At 35.5% G+C, this 21,969-nt stretch overlaps 2 protein-coding genes and 1 long non-coding RNA gene across 8 annotated transcripts in view; 2 read left to right on the top strand and 1 right to left on the bottom strand.

Annotated features, from left to right (window-relative positions):
* LOC134199380 (uncharacterized) overlaps positions 1-12,852 on the bottom strand; it is a 79,103-nt gene extending 66,251 nt beyond the window's left edge. Inside the window, exon 1 of the long non-coding RNA XR_009973860.1 lies at positions 12,709-12,852. This is a non-coding gene — a long non-coding RNA (uncharacterized LOC134199380). The remainder of the gene's footprint in view (positions 1-12,708) is intronic.
* The window catches only part of LOC101744872 (neurocalcin homolog), a 171,930-nt gene that overhangs the window by 66,738 nt on the left and 83,223 nt on the right, over positions 1-21,969 (top strand). The window lies entirely within an intron of this gene.
* LOC101744727 (neuronal calcium sensor 2) overlaps positions 1-21,969 on the top strand; it is a 163,937-nt gene that overhangs the window by 66,461 nt on the left and 75,507 nt on the right. The window contains exon 2 of one of the 2 annotated variants that reach the window (XM_062670116.1): positions 9,404-9,466. The exons of the other annotated variant lie outside the window; for it this stretch is intronic. The gene's annotated coding sequence lies outside the window, so the exon portion shown is untranslated. The remainder of the gene's footprint in view (positions 1-9,403; positions 9,467-21,969) is intronic. 2 annotated transcript variants of the gene reach the window in all.

Genomic DNA, 21,969 nt, shown 5'->3' with positions numbered 1-21,969 from the left:
GCTTTATGCAATATCTATGGCTTTATGAAAAAGGCACATCATGAGTCCGAATGAATAGACAATATCACCTCCTATCTACTTCTGTCACGAATCAGTCAGTCAGTATGTTTTGTGTTTTATGGTTGTCTTTTGACATTACAACGTGAATGCCATCACCCTTCAAACTGGTATTCTAGGTGATGATGGTATAATAATCCGAAAACACTGTTCCCCTTTCTACGGTAAATCCTTGGTCTGCTTTTACGACATCAACCGGAAGAGACAGGGTCAGGCTATTCCAGTTATGTGATTCGACATTGTATTTCAAGGTATGTGATGTTATTCAAGCGATGTCTATGGGCTCCGGTATAAACTTAGTGCCAGATGGGCCGTAAGATAATTCGACCATCAAAAAAAAAAAATGCCATAATTTCAGCGTCGTCAGCGCTGGGGTCTATGATCTCCATGCAACGAAAATGTCTACCTGGAGCTTTTTCGCAGAACTTTCTTTTTTTTTTATTGCCCTTGTAGACAGACGAGCATACGGCCCACCTAATGGTGAGTGGTTACCGTCGCCCATGGACTTCATACTTTATGTAGTTTAAGAATGTCGTTGGTTCTACTGTGAGTTACAAAAAAAAAGTTGTGTGCATAATTTCGTAATCTAAAGTAAAATTTGGTGATGTGGATCCTAGCTGAGCATAATTTAATTTTTTCTAAGTTCCTCATTGACATAGTTAACACAGAATTCATACATTCGGTATAGAGCAAGTACCTGTAGTATAGTCTAGAGTCTAGAGCCTCTAGTCGAGGTTTACGCACAGCATTAATTAACCGTGCATTTTCATTCCTGTTTAGAAGCCTGCATCTCGACACTAATGACCGGTATGAGTCCGCTCTTTATACCTTGATACACATCGTTATTTCTATTATATTTTTAATATCATTTTCGTATACATTTTGAGACTGTTTAAACAAAATTACTTTATTGTTATGATCGGGTAACTTCATAATGAACAGGTTTAATTATATTTCCTTCAAAATTTGTTGATTGCTGTTAGAAAGTTAAAATGATAGCAAACGAATGCTAGTGGCCATTATTATTGACGACGAACTATTTATTCCCTTGCATAAACAATTCACTTTGCATTTATTATCTTACTAGCGACCCGCCCTCGCTTCGCTTCGGAAACTGTAATTTATTATTGATTTTGCTACTATTTGGTGGATGTTATTATACATATAAACCTTCCTCTTCAATCACTCTATATATTAATATAATATAATATAATATAGTTTTAAAGATACAAGTATACATAGGAATGTATGCTAAATCATATCATATCAATATGTAGTGATAAAAAATACATCGACTAAAGTAATTCATGCCGAGCTTCAAATACATGTTTTATCTGAATTTAATTTCGTATTGGACTTATTTTACCCCTCTTAATTCCCAAATAGAGTATTAAGTTCGTACCGCAGTCGCGTTTCGATTTGAAGGGTGCAATAGATTATGTTTTTTCCTACCTATTTGCTGGTAGCCTAAAAGGCTATTCCAGCCCCACCCTGACCAGTAGGTGAGCTCACGGGTTCAACCCGAGAGAATTTGCTAACACTAGCACTAGCAAGAGCAGTGCTTCGCAGAATTTACCACCGGATCGGAATCGCGATCCACTAAGAAGATCCGGTGAGAAACTCAGTGGGCTGTGTCTATGGGTTAGTTCGCTAGGACGGCGACCGGTGCTTGAGGGGCCCAAATGCAATAAGATAAGAGATAATAATAGATAATAACAATACATAAGAGCAATATATATTTTTCAAACGAGACTATCATCTTAGCTCACGAATACCCTATAGCTTCGCTCTAAAAGAAAAAGAACTTGATACGTAAAACTCCAGATGGTTCTAAAGGAAGCCCAGTTCGCAGAGTAAATATAAAGTACTTTCAAAAATCAAACTAAATTTTGATTCGGCGTGATGTTACCGTTTTTTTTACAATAAAGTTCCTGTTCGTTTGCTCTGCCAAACTGTATACGTCTTTTGACAGTTTCAGAACGACAATTTTTTTTTTTATAAAACCACTGTCTTACTTTTTTATTCGGTATGATATTCTGAGAAAACTTATGTCAGTCACGTGAGTATCTTATCATAATGAAGTTATTTTGTAGCAATTCGAGGCGCGTGTGTATTCTTTGTTACTACCGAGGTCCATGACCTCTTTATCAGGTGATGTACTCAGTTAAATAAAAAATATGTTCTATATCCGAGAACACTCAACAAAAAGTAATCGTTCACTCATATAACAAGTAATAATTTCATGGATACTAACTATTTTATAATTAAGAAAATAGTTAACAAGTCATAAGCCTCCGTATACATACATATATATTTAAAGCTAATTGTGCGATGTCACGTTCCTACCTTTTGTTTATTCACGAGATACTGTATAGCTAAATCTATCCATTCGGAAGCTCAATTGTAGCTCTCTGGCTTTAGAGTGAATACATAATAGTGCATCGTATTTGTAATGAAAGAGACAGAGCGTTTGATGTTTGTTCAAGGAATCATGTCTATTTCCTTTGTGCGGCTTTATAGTAATAATGGGTGACGTTATCTAGAACCTTCGTTCATTGTGTTGCCATTAGCAAGTCTACGTCGGCAGGCGAGAGAACAGTCTTAAAGCATCCCCTCGCATTGCTCTTAATAGATGTGATGTTAAGAAGCTTCCAACCGAGAACATACGTGATTGAATTCAAAACAATTGAATTGAAAACATCAAAACGGTGCCAGTCTCCAAACAAGTTCGTGAATGATATTATTTTTAAATACATGCATGAATAATCTCAAACCAGAGCAGGCACAAAATAATTTAATTTGTTCACCGGAATATTATGCTCGTTTTTAAGAATATATTACAACTAAAAATTAAAATTTGAAAAGTTGTAATCGTGAAGATCTGACCTAGTGCTTCAAATGTTGAGTAATAAAAACTTGAAAATAAAAATGGTTTACGAGTGCTCAAGATTGGCGGCTTGCTGGTAGTAGTATATCGACGTTTTTTTTTTATTTTATTCCAAAGTTTATGCCCAATCTGTACACACCACTGCCAGCGTGCACAAAAAAAAAACATAAAGTTTAACGCGAAATATTATGTGAAATAAACGTAAAACTTGAAGCGGACTGCTACGTAAAATAAACTTTAGCTTAGCTAGCTAGTGTTTGTTTACTTTACTGTTAATTTCCTGTCTTCAGTTTTAATATCGTAGAATGAGCTACGAGCTACGTCAAGAAATATTTGCGATGTCTAATAACCAACCGCTCTTTCGTAATTTTCTTTGAAGAATAGATACCGCTAAAATTGCTCATTGATTACCTAATTGAACAACACAGCTTATATGAAATTAAATTAATTCATTTAAATTGTGATAATAATATTGTTTTTTTTTTTTTTTTAACAACGAGAGGCAAACGAACAAGACAGGTCACCTGATGGTAAGTGATTCACCGTCGCCCACGGTCACCAGCGTTTACGCCAGTGCGTTGCCTACCCTTCAGGAAAGAATATGCTCTTTTCTTGAATAACCCAATGTCGCAGTTGTTGGGGAAGACCGCTGATGGCAACGAATTCCAGAGATTTACTGTGCGTGGCAGAAAACTGTTTTTAAAACGCATTGTAGTGGAACGCCAACCATCCAGATGGTGCGGATGATAGTTCCGGCGATGTTTTAATAGTAATCTTTGTTTAATATACGTGCGTGTGCGTACACGCATCAGTCATTTGATATTATAGGTAATTAGCGACCCGCCCTCGCTTCGCTTCGGAAACTGTAATTTATTATTGATTTTTCCACTATTTAATGGATGTTACTATACATATAAACCTTCCTCTTCAATCACTCTTTCTATTAAAAATAACCGAATCAAAATCCGTTGCGTAGTTTTAAAGATTTAAGCATACATAGGGACTGACTGATATAGAGACAGAGAAAGCGACTTTGTTTTATACTATGTAGTGATATTGTACAGTTGTTGACACTTGTTTCAAAATTATTGTTATAGTACGATTAAGAAATAAAGAACAAGTTATTGGTTTAAATAAGAGCGTATTATATTCAGTTTAGCGTTAGATATAATTTTGTGTCATTAAATAGATCCACCAGCTAACTGATGGAGAATGTCGGATCCCATAACATGGCACTAATGCCGCTTCTACCCTTTTTAAAATACGAGAACAAGGTGGTTGAATTCAGTTAAAAATCAAAAATTTTCTTTCATAAATTTGAACTCTTGACACATTTGACATGACTGACACATATACAAAATTTAAACTAGTCAAGAATTATTTCCCCACTTTATTTAATACTGATAACATTTCAGACACTATAATGGAATATATAACACACATAAGTACTACTTGTATAGCATGTAAGGTGAAAAAGGAAAGAAAATGAATAAATAATTAAATGTTTGAGTTACGCTGATATGAGAGTTTCGACATAGTTATCCAATTAAAACTTATCCTACACAAAATCAACAAGGGGAATGATAACGTGAAAAATGTGAGTTTATTAAAGTTTCTTGATAGTTTTTTTTATGTGCTTACATAGGTGGACGAGCTCACAGCCCACCTGGTGTTAAGTGGTTACCGGAGCCCATGGGCATCTACAAAGTAAATGCCACCACCCACCTTGATATGTGAATTCAAAGGTCTCAGTATAGTTATAGTTGTATGTAATATAGAGCGAAAACTTGCTACAATTAAATATAAAATCCTCTAAGGATAATGTATTAGTGCACTATTTGAGACCAAATCTAGCAAACGCAGGTGAGATAAAGTTTATTTATTTATTTCTGAAGATCGAACCAAGACGTGGAAGATTACTTTTTGTACTACATTTTTTTACCTATAACATTAAACGTGTAGGTATTGTCACTGTATATACTCGTACATATAAGTAGTGTGAAAAAAAATTGGTACGCCTTAAAATCAACTTGCTGTGTGTTTCTATATGTGTGTGGGCGGTAGGTACCATCATATTTTACATTTTCATTTTTATTTTCAAAGCCGTTGAACGGCTGCATTGGAATAATAGATGACGTTCCCCATACGTTTCTTTGATAAGCGTAAAATAAATGAAAATAAGGAACCCGTGTCGCTTCCCATCTCTTCTGCAGTTCGCTTTGTTGTCGGCTCGCAAAATCGAATTTCGTACGTTGGCGCGGACTATGTTGACGCATATATGTCCCTAATAGAAAACGGCAGCGTCGGAGCCCGTTCGGGACGTTGTGAGTCTCCCGTGTTTTACTATTTTTCAGTTTTATTTTTGAACTAGTCTTTGCCCGCGACTTCATCCGCGTGGAATAGTTACTTTCTTGTATATCTACATATAGCGTAAGCTCTCAAAAGGGAAAAAAACCGCGATTTTGAAACATTATTTATTGGTGCTCCGCCTGCATTGATCTTAGCGTGATGTTATATAGCCTATAGCCTTCCTCGATAAATGGGCTACCTAACACTGAAAGAGTTTTTCAAATCGGACCACTAGTTCCGGAGATTAGCGCGTTCAAAAAACGAAACTTCAGCTTTATAATGTTAGTATAGATTACCGAATAGAAATCAAATATCGAAGATCTAGTATCAGCGTAGACTTCAATAAAAATACTATTTTTAATCGATATATCTACTAGATATGTCCGAAGATTGTGTTCATTTATATCAATAATACTTTTATACTTGACTGATTGACCTATTGGCGCAGTGATTAAATGTTTCGTTGCTCTTTTTTCTGAGCGTTTAATATCTATTTATGTAGATATCTAAATATTAAACACGTATATTTTACGTAAATGTACTTATACACATATCACTCTGTGATTCTCATAGCGGAAGAAATCCTAATTTGCGGTTAGGTGATATTTTGTGATTCCTCTCGAATAATTTATTTATACAAAATTAAAAACTATACCTATGATATTGATTTTTTTTTACTGTATTGTGAATATAAATAATCGGTGTTATCGTCAATAACAGAACTTCTAAGCAACCGTAACTTGAATTTAAGAATCCTATGCGTAGATGATAAAATCTACGAAACAATCGTGGTAACTTAAGCGTGTACCATCTCCACCATTGTGTAGAATTAATCTTTCACTTTTTATTAAGTTAAATGGAATCCAAAATCAATGTATTGAAATACTCCATCTATAAGTCTGTCTTTTATTGCTTTTATAGATCTGAATAATAGTGGGACCTTTTTAATATCGAGTAGATAATGTCTCGCCGTGGTATGCAATAAAATACTTTGTTTCCTCCGTGAGTCTTATTGAAAAAGGGATGTCGTATTAACTTAGCTATTTTTATTGCCTCTGTAAACGAGTATACGATCCACCTGATGGTGAGTGCTTACTATCGCTAATGGATGTCAGTCATCGATGCAAGGGGCACAGCTAAACAAAGTAATTCGTACATACTTAGTCTGGCCATAAATACTGTTACAGTAAAAAAAATAAAAAATAAAAAAAAATCTATTGCAAATAACATTTATTACTTTTACAGTGTGTTTCTTTAATACATAAATATAAAACAATTTAAAGTATAAAAAGCTTATTCGAAGTGGTCTCCATTGGCTGCAATACAGTCCTTTAAACGTTGAGGCCAGTTATCAATAGAAGCCCGCACTCTTTCCATGGGAAAAATTTTCACTGCCAATCGTACGGATTGTTTTAGGGACTCCAAATTATCATGGCGTTTAGAGCAAGCCGTACTCTCTAAAACTGACCATAAATCATAATCGAGCGGATTAAGATCGGGACTAGACGACGGCCAGTCATCAGCTCTGATGAAGTCCGAAACGTTCGTTTCCAACCAAGTTTTATGACCTGGCGCCGAGTCTTATTGGAAGGACCATTCTTGATTATTCAACATGGTGTTGTTAAGGGGCTTCACACTACCTTCTCAAGAATGGTATCTTGATACACTTGTGCCGATGTTTTGATACTTTTTTCACAAAAGTATGGCTCAGTCACTCCTTTATAGCTAAATACCCCACCAAACCATCACTGAAGTCGGATAGTGCCCACGTTGCACTCTGTCGACTAATTGGGAAGCTTCCAAAAGCTTTGAGCATAAATACGGTCATTTTGTTTGTTAAAATGTTGCTCAATTGTAAAAATATTGTCATCCGTAAAAAAATTTTTTTCTATGACCTCCCTTTACGTACCGCTTCAGTAGTTGTTTCGATTTTACCACCCTATTCTCTTTTAAATTATTAGTTAAGAAATGACCAGTACGTCTCTTATAGGCTGCAAGTCCTGAGTCATCTTTTAAAATACGCGACATGGTTCTAGGTGCTATCTTCATCTCCCGACATAAAACCTTTTGCTTTCGTACAGGATTTCTTCGAATTCTTTTCCTTACTGCTTTGACCACCTTTTTCGTACGAACACTACGTGGACCGCCAGATCTTTTTCTGTCACAAGCAGAGGAGGTCTCATTGTACCTATTAAACTTGGTACACAAACATTTTACTAATAACAAGCGTATGGAAAGTTTTAAAAATTGCATTTGGCTCTATACCTACTTTGTGTAATGCAATCACAGCGATTCGATTCTCTTTATCACCGCACTCCATTTTAATATCGCAAAATATTGTACAATGTATTGGCGCCAAAATGAGAAAACTCAATGAGCAATCATATAAAAATGACAGATTCCAAATTCAAATGTAATATTTTGTTTATTTTTAATTGTAACAGTATTTATGGTCAGACTAAGTATAGTATAGAAAATCTTAATTACAATATAATTAAACAATATGCCACATTTATCCAGTGTCTGTCACAGGATTCGATCCTTAAAAGCGACAACTTCTAGGCAAACTCAAAAGATAAAATACAAGCACCGACATACATGTTACGTTTTCTTGAGTTCCGGTAACCTCAGCATCAGGCAGGTCGTGAACAAGTTATTTTCGCTATTAAAAAATGTCACCAAGACAATAATAATACATTGTAAATAAACGTGTTAACGTTATTTGTAGATCCAACTGCATAATACCGGCTTACTAATAAAAATCGAACACATGTGTAGTACACATAATATGTAGCTATCGAAGTCAAGAAATACCCGAGAACTGTTACAAATAACTCAACAGTTGTCATTCTACGTTTGTAAACAACTACTCGACTCACCTCGAAATTAAGCACCTTTCGTTGCGCCCATCATTATAAAGACACCGTCGCATTTAGCGGTCACTTAGAGATAATTTAAACTAGAATCAAACCGATTTAAAACTAGACTGAAAACTGCTAGTTTTATTTACGAGCCGCGCGTGGTGCCCGATAGCCAGCGCCACCCTTACTCCCGCAGGCATTGCCCTCCGCCGGCGTCTAACCCGCCTAGAAATTTACGGAACTTAGCTTCAGGCCAGCCATTAGCAGGAGCAGTGTGGATCGTCACCAGCTCATAACATGCTGATGCTCTACTCGAAGGAATGCATCATAATTATAATTTATTTTGCATTTGCATTGCAGTAATAAAACATAGCACTAATATAGATTTGTGAAATGAGTCCAAATTCAGAACTGTTATTGTGTTAAGTCAATTTATAATTACAGACGATGTGTGAATAATGTACAACACCTTGCATAGTTAAATGCAAACTAAGAAAAAGTCCTGAACAAAATTAATTATAAAATTTTCAAAAAATAATACTTTATCAATCAAATGTTTTCAAGTTTATACGACTTTCAATGAATCGAAGGTATTTCGAATTAAAGAAGGCAAATAGTTACATAAGGTTGAAATAACTAATTGTAAAGTAAACTATAAAATATTTTAAATAAAGTTAGCTCTGTACTATTCTGATAATTGAAAAAAACCTTGATGTCACCATGGCCTAAAGGATATTCAGTAGTCTGTACTCGGGTCAATCGGTGTGATTATGCCATGCCGGCGTTGAAATGGCCCAGGATCGTTTCACCTTTTCTAAGGAAATATATACTTAAGACGTGTTTATGAACAACTGCGTGTTATTATACAAAATCAAAACCGAAAATTTATAAATTTGCCGCAATTACTGGTGTTAGGGCATATTGTAAGCCCACACGAAAAGCTGCCATCGGTTCCAGTTTGAAAGATTTGGACATACATTTTAGAATTCAATTGAGAGTTTGAACTCATATCTAAAGAGCTGGCCTCGGTACAATTTTACAACAAAAGGGGGGGGAGGGAGCTCGGTCAGCCAACTCGAAAAATAATGGGTTGTGGTATCATATTTTTTGGAACCGAATAAGATCAAAAGATTCTTGAGAGTTTCAAATACGCTAAAATGTACTTTTCATAAAAGGATAAAGATGAACAGGATTCATTCATTCGAAAATCCGCTTTAAAATAAATACATTTATTTATCTTTCATTTCAGAAAAGAAAAAGAAAGAAAAACACAGAATAACCGATATTTCTTCCGAAGTCTTATTTTGTTTAGGTACAAGGTAACTTTTTTAAATTTCTTTTCCTTTTGAATTACATAAATTAAACCATCTGTAAAGTGGTTGAATTTTCTGTTACTGTCTTTGTTTTATCTCAAACGTTTTTGTCGCGTTTCAAAAACAAAATCATTATTACACATACCTACTACAGTAATAGTAACAGTGAGTGACGACTAGATGATAAAAAAATATACTTTATCATTTTTAGCTGCGACCATCGCAAGTTATCTGAAATAAGCTTGTTTGTGGAAAATCGTAACGACCCGCCTGTTACGTTAACTAGGAAAAAACTTTAGTTAATAACTAGTAAATTTTAATTCAATTGAACCTACGGTGACAGAGGCTATCAATCGCAGACCGACGGGGACGCCGAAGGTACAGCCATATTTTATATAGGTAGAAGCATACATTTTGAAATTTTATTCATTAATCCAGATGAGTAGACGGTCTGGTGTTAAGCGCATACTGGTCAGATAATGTGAGTACCATCAGTCATTTTGTGACGTAAGATCCACGTTTCGAATTGTATTCACCATTTAAATTGATTAAAGAAGAATCTAAAGCACGTATTACAAAGCACATGCTAACATAAATACAGTTATGGGTAGATAGAAACGAAAAAATATTGTAATAAATACATTGCGGACTATCGTCATTCAGTCTGTCAAATTTTCAAAAAATGATTGAATATAAAGGATCAATTGAACTGGTACGAGGGTTCAACGAGCGACTGAAGCCAGTTTGACATATAAAATCGAATCACTACACACGATCATGCATATGTAATTGAATCCCTTCATGGCGTCGGGTTGCCTTCGACACTCGACCTTCAGGCTGCATTGCCCATGTACAGAAAGTACCAATCTGATCTGGAAAAAATAATCTGGCCGCAAATGCAACGCTTAAGAAGTTTGATTTGATTTACCTTTGTGTTTCGTTTGGTTAAAATCTAATCTTTTTTTTTTTATTGCCCTCGTATGGAGACGAGCATACGGCCCACCTGATGGTGAGTGTTTACCGTCGCCCATGGACTTTAGCAATACCAGGGGACAGAATCAAGCCGCTGCCTACCGTTAATCTGACATATTTTTACACTAGTAACGCGTCAGTATTATTTAATATAATAATGTAGTAGTACAATTTAAGACTAAGCTCTTTTCTTCTTGGTTGTGTTCTTCATTTCTAAAGGTCGTATCCAACATGTATTATTATTTTATTTTGAATGAATTTTATGTAGTTCCCGGCACCTATTATTATAATTATTCTTAGCTTGAGCTCGTTTCATATGAAACATGTAAATCTATCGATGATTTACTATATTTAACATTACGAATTACAATATTATTTTAAATTCCAACTTATTTTAAAATCTCATTTTAACTCACCGTGGAAGGCGCACCGTCAAGTGTGCAATTCAAATCTACGAATAAATAATAAGGTTCAAATGGAAATTAAGTTCGTAACCATTTGAATTTCTTTCCAGGACACGACTTTACTTTTGATCGTGAAGCACTATCTTTTAAAACGCCAAATCCTTTTACTGAAACGCCGTTTATATATTAAGAAGAATAAAAGTCTTCACTTCCCAATTAATCTATAAGCTTAGATTCTCAGAACATATATGTATATGATACCGAGGAATAAAACATAAAAAATATTATTACGATGTCTGAGGATGTTAGAACGCTTCGTATGCTCCGTTAATGGATTATTTGTTTTATTAACTCATAATTCCATTACGGAGAACTTTCGTTGGTCGTTTCAATTCGTATTTTTAAACCATGTGTCATTCGTTAATTTTAGGGGTCATTGTCACTGTGCAAATTGTAATTAAACGGCTAAATAGGGTAGGATAACTTTTTATCCGTCCCAGAATTTAGTATTGAATTCCTTTAAATAAACAGCTTTTATCTGAGCAGAGGCCTAGGCGGGATTGTGTTAAACTATTTTGCCTGAGCCCATAAACACCAATGCAGCAAATTACTCATTAGTTTGAAATGTCAGTGGCAATAATGAATGAACGTGACTGTCTCTGCCCGCATTTGTTCTTAGACAGAAGATGAAAGACTCAATTACATTGGCTCGTCCTACAGTTCAGCTTGAATACATGATTGCTTCGCGGTAGAAATTGATAGGATCACGTGACCCATACTACTGAATAGTTATTTAAAGTTAAGTTTAAGTTTATTTAAAACTTGTTTTGTTTAATCTATACTAATATTATAAAACTGAAGAGTTTGTTTCTTTGAATGCACTAATCTCAGGAAATACTGGTCTGATTTGAAAAATTCTTTCAGTGTTAGATAGCCCATTTATCGAGGAAGGCTATTATAGGCTATATAACATCACGCTAAGGCCAATGCAAGCGGAGCACCAATAAAGAATGTTTCAAAATCGGGGTTTTAATCCCTTTTGAGAGCTTCCACTGCGTGCGCTGCGGAAACGATTAAAGTTTCGCTAAAGTAATGTATGAGAGAATTGTTCCTCTTCAAAAGATCTAAAAAAAAGTCCGCGACAGCCTATGTCTATATATTAAGGCTGGCTCACTATAACGTTTTTTATGTTAAACAAATTTGTTCTAAAATAAAGCATTATTTGTGAACTATTCCACGCGGAATTACTAGTTAATATAATAATAATAAACATTAGTTCGTATAAAATTAAAGCAACAAAAAAGAAAAGAAAAATATCGGTGCCTGGAAAAGTTTACCGGCTCAGCAATGCCTAACAGTAGCGACATGATCGGGGTACTGCGGCGCTGATCTTCCCATGTTTCGGCACGTTGTTTTAAATTAATCGAAACAAACAAACTAAAACATAATAGAATCGTTATTCATATTATCATCTCGTCGCTGAAATTCAAACGATAATGGAAAATCAATTTGTACTTATCACCAATTTAATTATAAGCCTGCCCACCGCCGGCGGGTTAAGGATATGTTTAAATCACAATTATCTACCGCTCACAAAAACCTATAATGTACTAATACGTACCCTTTTAAAACAAAGCGCTTGATACGAAACCGAAGCTTATTTTATTCGCAGATTTAATTTTACTCGAAAGGGTTTTACCTAAAATACTAGAGATAAGTGTAAATTGAATTTCCTTCCGATTCGACGTCGCCAAGTGAAACGTGAAAAGAGCAATACGAATCAAAAATAAAGTTAGTTATATACGAAAAGGAACATATATAATTAATTACATGTAATATTAGCTGGTGGGAATTCGAACACTTACGTTATTTTTCCTGAAGTGTCACCAACATTGGTATCTCATAGTCCGGTAGAAGGCAAAACTCAAACACCTCTGCTTTATATATGTATATTTTATTATACAAATAAAACGACAACTGAACGCGAAAGTTTGTCATAACACATTGAATTCTCGCGCACAACTGAGCAGTATCTTCAAACGTTAGGAAAGTTGCTTCCCAAGGTGCCTTAAAAGCACACTTTTGATGAGAAAATAAATGTTTTCAAGAGAACGTGTCGAAAAATAACATCATTTTATTTGTTACAACAAGTTAAGCTCCGTTTTCATTGTTTCGCGTATGTATACATCATTACAACATTAGGATCCACGTAAATTAATTGCTGCCTGTATTTTGAATATTTTATTTTACTGGTGGTAGGACCTCTTGTGAGTCCGCACGGGTAGGTACCACCGCCCCGCCTATTTCTGCCGTGAAGCAGTAATGCGTTTCGGTTTGAAGGGTGGGGCAGCCGTTGTGACTATACTGAGACCTTAGAACTATAACTCAAGGTGTGTGGCGCATTTACGTTGTAGATGTCTGTGGGCTCCAGTAACCACTTAACACCAGGTGGGCTGTGAGCTCGTCCACACACCTAAGCAATAAAAAAAATAATAATAATTATTATTCCCACATTTTCTGATTCTGATTGGTCTTAGAGGTTATCTACGCTCCGTTCATATACTCGTTTTTTTGTCTTGCCTCAGGACACTATCGATTTTTCCCAAGATAAATAGCTACTGTGTTGATAAATAACAACGATGCGAAATAGGGGACCTCAATATTAATTAGAGTCGTGTGTAATTATGTTTAGAAATCAAGAGTAAATAATATTTGTTGTACATACATATCGTGTATATGTATGTACGATTCTCAAGACCGGAACCCAACGTCAGTTTTACTGTTCTGCACGAATATGTTACACTAAAATCAGAATTTAAATTTGGAAAATACAAAATAGGTCCTCAATATTTGATCTTCACATATTCTCCTCATTATATTACCTCATATTACTTCACAAAACCTACGAGATATTTTTAAAATTAATAGAAAACATTTGGATTAAATTAAAATAATTATATATTGTTTTGGTACGTCGGTTACAAGTTTCAAGAACATATTTGTTAAGCCGGTTAAAATATAATCGTGGTCTTTTCAATTCATTGATATTAACTCAATGAAGTCTGAATGTTTACCATTTCGGTGTATTATTTGAATAATCCGATAGTCCATATTTTGTAAAAAGAACCCAACTAAAATGTGTAAAACTATTTACCTACTTGTGATGAACAAACGTCATTTTCGCCGAAAGCGTCTTTCTTTCATTCAATAATTACAAATAAGACAAAAATATGTATTGATTCAAATATTACGAAAATATGCTTTTAGACGCAAAAGTACGGGCGTACAAGATTATATTTTGTAATTTACACGAAATATCTGTTTAACGTAAACACAAGCGTTTTTATCGTCATCGGCGAATCAATATTAGCATTCATCTAAATTGACAATATGCATGCAGTATGTGTCTAACAAAGACCCAGACCTAGCCATTTAGCCCTAAATCACCCCGGATATTGTAAATTGTGCTCTCCGGGATTTCGGCATCGGAAAATATGCTTTCACCTGTTTCAATTAAAACGAGTGTTCTATTCTAATTCTGCGGTAAACACAATATTGATAAATCATATGCGATTACTAAAAGTGGTATGGTGAACATGTTAATGTTCACGCGGTAAGTAATGTGGCATGTGCCGATAGCTCAGTTAATTGACTGCTTAAATGAAATCCGTAAATGATCATGAGTTCGTCGTATCCTTTTCACAAGATTTTAATGTTTTTAATTGTACTCGTCGAACTCAGCAAAGAGTTCGACATGCAACCTAACCCATGCATCAGCCCGCCGAGTTTCTCGCCGGGTCTTCTCAGCGGGTCGCTATTTCGATCCGGTAGTACATTCATTCGCTAAGCAGCTGCTCTTGAGTTGTTAGGTCTCCTTGGAGGCGTTCGGCCAGCTGTTAGCAAATCTCGCCTCTCCTGGCTGAGGCTTTGCTAGCCCACCTGTATTTATGAAACTGGAAAGGTCTCCAGTAATTCCTCAATCCTAAAAAATTAAAAATTAAAATTATGTGGTATAAAGCAGCATTTAAACTTCAGTGGTTTAGAACCTAGAAAAATTTTAGACAAACATGGACTGAAACGGAAACGTATGCAAATCAAAACACTACGTTTTCAATCGTCGGTAACCCAGAAAACTAATATAATTATTCGAAATTGTATGTATTATCAGCCGGCATGGGTATTTACCACCATCCTACAGAAGCAGTCTGGCCATACATTTCGCTTTTATGAGTGGAACAGCCAATATAAGTTATGTGCTGTCCTACAATGTTTAAATGAAAGGCAATTGAGGGACTTATCGCAAAATGGGCAGCAGAGTTATCAATAAACGGCAAATGACGATGACTGGTGTTAGGGCTTGTTGCAAGCCGACTTGAGTAGGCATGAAGATTGACATAGCTATTACAATATACAATTCAGACTTTGACCTCGTATCACCTGGGTAGTGGCACTTACGTGATGATGTCTATCTATGATGATCGCTTAACATGACGTGGGCCGTCACTCACCTGTTTGCCTAATAAAAAAAAGCTTAAAACTTCTAGAGAACTTTAGAATATCTCAATCAAATCATTTTCAAATAAATAACACATACATAATCCTGTCACTAGAAATATAGGGTTTCGTTTTTTAGTTTTTATATGCGGACTTCTGCTGAACATGGAAAATACGATGAACTTCCATTGAAACATTCTATTGAAAGGCTAACTTCACTAACGAGTTCCGACGAATAACCGTTCGAAACAGATGTATGTCTCTCCACTGATTCTAACCCTATTTAATACTACTAACAGAAACTGTTGATACTGAAATTCAATTAAAATCAAAACTACTTAAGATTAAAATCTTGCATTTATTATTTACACTATACCAATTGCAATGATTCGAATTTTTAATAGTTTTCATACTTTACGATTGTAATAGTAATTACATCTGATGTCTTAAGGTGACCGGGGACATTCATTATGGTAGTTAGGTAGTGATAACAAACAAATGTCCATTTAAAGAAATTTCATTTTACCACTTGATCTCCCAAACCAAATGTCCGATGTGCTTTACATATTGCATATAGCTAAAAATCCATAAATAAAGCCTACATACACAACATGCATATTTAGGATGACGCGATAGTAAAAAAACGTAATACTGAACCCATGATCTTAATTTCTAAAAGCTAGTAACATACACACTAAAACGTTTGTGTTGTGATTATTTATAAGGCTCGTGACGTAACGTCAACTATGTTCGCGAGTGCTCCCTTTTGGCCACCAATAACCATAATGCGTTTAGATAATAGCTAAGACAACGATTGCGCTGAAACTATTTTCTTCGGCCGCGTGCGATACACAACCAAAACTTATAACGATTCCTTATTCATTGATGTTGATACACAGTTAACTTATATATTAGTGACGACGTAATCCTCAATGGATGTATAAATAATTCTTCTATTCAATCGGCTAATTTTGGCTGAGGTATTATCGAGTGCTCCGCGTGTTGACGCCGCTGCCCTCGTTCTTTTCTTTCATTCGCCTATTTTAAGTTTTTCGCAAACACCTTTTAGATTAAGCTCTTAGATTAAGATTTTTAGATAGAAAATTATATATATACATAAAATTATTTTTTATATAGTCTCATAAGATAATGGAGATTGTATACCTCTATGGTCGCGATATTTAAATTATAATTCGTATATTAAAACATTGGATATTCGCCCCGTGTGTAGCGTTAATGAATACGGCCACCCACCCACTGACACAGTATAATTGGAGTGTCAACTGCAATGTTATAACTTCACTAACAGAACAACAGAGGAACGCTCTCAATGCAGGTCCAGCTCGAGTAAATCAATAGACAGAGAGAGTCAGCGTTCTATTTTTAATTTTTATTGCGTAGATGGGTTAATAAAAGCTCAGGGCACACCTAGTGTAAAGTTTCTTTCTACGTGAAATGTAAAACGTGGTATACGCGTAGAATTTTAAATGGTAGCAGGACGTCTTGCGAGTCCGCACGGGTAGGTACCACCGCCATGCCTATTTCTGCCGTGAAGTAGTAATGTCTACCCGTCCGGGCGTAGCGGGTATAGCGCCTTAGGCTACCAGCGAATAGGTCAGAAAAAAATATGTGTAAAACCCTTGATTTTAATCTCCATTCTAGTTTGTTCGTAAAGAAGATAAAACATGATAAAATCGTTCAAAAGACGTCGCCCGTTTAAGCTTTCCTCGAATATTAGTTACCTGAAGTCCCTGCATGAGCTGTAAGGTTCTTTAACGCAAATATTACGGGAGCACACGGTAGCGTTTATGAATTGAATTTAAACTATATTTTCGCCTCGATTTATACAACCTCGAGTGAGTTCACTTAAATGCAGTCGTGGAGTACTAAATTAGAAATACGGTAAGAACGTGTTGTTCCATATTTCTGTATCCATACATTACAGTGATTACAAGTCTCGCTAATCTATCTATATATTATATTATACATAAAGTCATATGTGTGCATGCTCCCTATAGACCGGATTCTATAAGGAACATACAGATCGGACGGTCTAGACTGATTTTTATGAAACATTCAGGAAATTTTGAGATTGGCCTAGCGGGTGATCCCGTGAAAGACCGGATCAAAGTGAATACAAAGATAAGCCGGCAAAGCGGGTCGGGTTTGACTAGCTGGAAACAAAAATACATATCGCTTGTAACCAATAATATCCCGCACAGTTTTCATTGAAAGCCACGATTTTATGTTTTTTATTTATTTCATAGTCGTCTATGGCCGGATGAACGTGCTCATGGTCCAAGTTAAGTAGTCAATGGAACACACAAAAATCACATCATGAAGTCGCCACATATCTTGAGATAATAGGTTTTGTACAGTATAACAGCGTTCACGGCCGAAATAATACTAACTTTCAAGTTTTTTTCCAAATATGAACAATTAGCTACTTTTTATTTACTCTTACTACCACTTACTTCTTTACTTTGCTTTTAATATTATCAGTATCGAGAAATCTAAATTTTTTAACAAATAAATCATGGCAATTATTAATTCATATAATTTCAAATAACTATGTAAGAATATCACACACTTTGACTCCTTTGATCGACCTGTAACCGACCTTTGATGTACTCCACTTTAACGAAACTTACATTTATGTAGGCGATAATTTTATAGGAGATATCTCTGTTTAACAATCCTTCTATGTAATTTTTGTAGTGTTGAAATTAAGAGACGACATATAGATAAGACTTGGGACAAGAGAACTAGCTGTCGAATTCGGGAACACGAAGTAGATATGACGATATACGGATAAGATATAAAGAAGATACGAAGTTGGCCGATATGGGTTCTTGAAAATAGCCAGCCTTCAGTCATCGTTAGCGTACTTTAAGCCTTATACTTTTACTGGAAACTCTGTTGTAACATCTAATATAGCTTATCCGTGTTGGAGCAGCGCTCGGTAGTGTGGTGATTATTGAGTTAGCTCAACACGCGGCTTCGGCTAAACTAATGAAACCGTGATCGTTCGAACTTAGTTAGGTGTTTCGTGTTAACGGCCATCGTTTCTCAAAGTTTGGTTAAAGATTGAAATTTTTTTGGGTACTGGAATTTATCCCGTTAAGTTATAACTGCTTACGGTTCGAGCTCACATCCCACTTGATGTTAAAGGGTAACTAAGGCCCATAGACATGACATTACTACACACAGAACACTCTTACCAAAATATAAGAAAATGCATGACTACTTTACACCCTTTTTTATTGCTTAGGTGGGTGGACGAGCTCACAGCCCACCTGGTGTTAAGTGGTTACCGGGGTCTAGAGACATCCACAACGTAAATGCGCCGTAAGGACCTTTTTATTTCTGCCATGAAGCAGTAATGCGTTTCGGTCTGAAGGATCGGGCAGCCGTTGTAACTAGGAGGCATTTACGTTGCGGATGTCTCTAGGTCTTTTACCTACAGTGTGCGGGCACCAAAACTTTTCAAATGTACTATGCGCGAACGCATAATTTACGAACAAAGAAAGGTACGACTAAGATGTGGAAAAAAAAGTAAGAAAAACTTAATAACATATATCTCATGTCCTAACAGAAACTTCACTTACATTTTGATAATAGTATTAGTAGAAAAACTTAAACTCTAAATAGTTTTAGTAGAATGCATAACTACATTAAAGCACTAAACAGAGCTGAAACACAAAAGCTCTTAAACTGGATGTTTCAACTTTAATGTGGAGCGACAACTTTTTGGAACTAATATGGGTTGAGAAACATGTCTTCGGTGCTAAAATTAATGCTAATGTTGTTTGAGATTGAATTGATTTCATTTAATTCCCTTTAAGCAGTGGTGGATTTACACTAGGGGCAGTCGGGGCAAGTGCCCAGGGCGGAAAATTTTTGAAAGATATTTTTTTTTTAATCGTGTCAAGATTATATTACAAAATAAATAATTAATAATTTCTTTTTAATTAATAATTCAAGAAATTCATCCATTATTTGTGAATTATAATTTCAGCACTTTTGGTAAAAATTAATAATCAAAATGATTTAATCAATTTATTTCCATATATTTTTTTTATGTAATTTAATTATGAGTCACCCTTACTGCAAAATTTATAATTGTTAGAAAAAAAAAACAAATATTTAAATATGTTTTTTTTAGAATATATGACATATGATAGTTTCCGCAATAAATTAGTTATTTTAATTTTGAAAAATAAAATATATAAACTATAAGTTAAGCTAAAATTCCAGTATTGGGGCGGATTTTTTCCGGTGCCCAGAAGCGGCATTAAGTTTAAATCCGGCCCTGCCTTTAAGTCACGGCGGTTGCAATGAGCAAACGAGAATCGAGAATAAAATGAAAACGTGACTCAACATTCGTGGAAATTTCTATACGTACAGTAATAACTCGTTTAATACTTCGCAACGCAACCATCTCGGCAACCAAGCGACCGCAACTCAATGCAATCGGCAAACACTTTTATGGCTGCAGGTGAACTCCCGCCATTATGTTTCTTAGTCAAATGTGAGAAAAGTTTCCCGATTCTGGAATCTCTCGATGCACAATTACTTGATGGTTACTTAGTTATTTCTAAAACACGATAGGATTCACTGCATTAAAGATATCTATGCCAAAGACAGGTATTTTGATAGTTTTGGTTCTAAATCAAAAAGTTGCGATACAGCCTTCACGATAAGAGATACCTGTATATGAATAAGGTTGCAATACAAAAATATATCACTATTACTAAGTTCGTAATATCGATATTAACCACCGGAATGCTGTTCGAATCGCGTCGAGGGTTTCCAATTTGAGTCTTAATATCTTATTTTAATTATTTACAACAACTTTGTTCAATTATACGATTATTAAATCTTTGGTAAATAATAAGTTTCATGAAAGTTACTTGAATTTTTTGTTTGAATGCTATGATGCATTGCTTAATGCGCATCGAAGAGGATGCATATGTTTAGAATTTTTTCGATTATAATATAGAAAATATCTTGTTCATACGGTTCAAAATATGTGAAAATATGTTTCTTCCATCGACATGTTCTGTAGCAAATATGGAAGCTACCGGTGTCTACTTTGTCAAGAGATTCACGACGATCTATATACTCACTGTATAACAACACTCGGTACTCATTTGTTAAACGTAATGCGGTGGGTTCTAATGAAGATGACTTTTTAAACGGATTAGTTGATAGCCTACAGCAAAAAACACCAGTCATTCGGTGTTGTGTTCATTTATAATATTTTAATAAAAATAAAAATTTAATTTAAAATATCTTCTATCTATACATACTTTTCAACGTAATATAAATAATTCAAAGTTGAACCTAGGTAATTCAGTTTGTCCGTGGACTGTTCAGAAACGTGTGACGACTGCATAAACAATATTCTTGGTTCGTTGTGTACGAACTGTGCCTGACGAATAATTACTATTGATCGAACTTTGAGCCGAGATCGCCTCACGTGCCCCCGGAGCTCGAATTCATGCCCGAAACACAATCAAAGGGGTCGCAGTTCGCAGTAATTGCACGGGAAATTCGCTCACCTCGTTTCGTTGTTGCATATAAATAGTCAACTGTATTTCACTGGCAAAATATTTATTTGTCATGGAATACTGGTGGTAGTACTGGTACTGGTGGTATTTTACTGGTGATAGGACCTCTTGTGAGTCCGCGCGGGTAGGTACCACCACCCTGCCTATTTCTGCCGTGAAGCAGTGATGCGTTTCGGTTTGAAGGGTAGGGCGGCCGTTGTAACTATACTTGAGTTCTTAGAACTTATATCTCAAGGTGGGTGGCGCATTTGCGTTGTAGATGTCTATGGGCTCCAGTAACCACTTAACACCAGGTGGGCTGTGAGCTCGTCCACCAATCTAAGCAATAAAAAAAAAGTGATTGTAATTGTTATTTTATGAATTCACATTGAAGTCACTTACAATTTTACATCCATCTCTAGCGTCCGCGGCGTAATGCGTAGACACCTGGTGTCCTAGGTACTAGTAATAAATGACGAGATTGTACCGGGGCTAAAATCTTTTCGTAATGCGTAGACACCTGGTGTAATAGGTACTAGTAATAAATGACGAGATTGTACCGGGGCTAAAATCTTTTCGTAAGCCCCAATTACGTATCCAACACGAGTTCAAGAACTATTTCTACGAAGTACCTAACTACCTAACAAAGTTAGGTGTTTACATAATAACGAAGTAACTAACAAAATTAGATATTTACATAATAGATGGTTATTGTGGAGCCTATTGTGAGCCCTCTTGGGGGTGGGTTCAACGACATTCATTCTGTCGCAAATTAATTGCTTAAAGGTACACCCATTTTACAATAGAATCAATACCCCGATTTTTATCTTAATGTTACTGGCGATATTTAATGACGACAGAAATTTCTGTTAAATTTTATTATACGTACTATTTCGTAACCCTCCCTACCTCGACGTTAAAGGTGCCAAATAATCCTAGAGAGTTGAATACGAAGCCTAAAAAATGTTTGATTATGATACAAATTCTAAACCATTGTGTGGCCGCTACAAAAGATTTGTTTTACATTGAGCAGTTTTAAAGGCATTTATTTCGACGTAACCCGGTACAAGTTTTCTTAAC

The sequence above is a fragment of the Bombyx mori genome, chromosome 1, assembly GCF_030269925.1.
Source record: "Bombyx mori chromosome 1, ASM3026992v2".
In the NCBI taxonomy this organism is placed as follows: domain Eukaryota; kingdom Metazoa; phylum Arthropoda; class Insecta; order Lepidoptera; family Bombycidae; genus Bombyx; species Bombyx mori.
The sequence above is the reverse complement of the archived record's forward strand: the minus strand, read 5'-3'. Positions and strand labels throughout refer to the sequence as shown.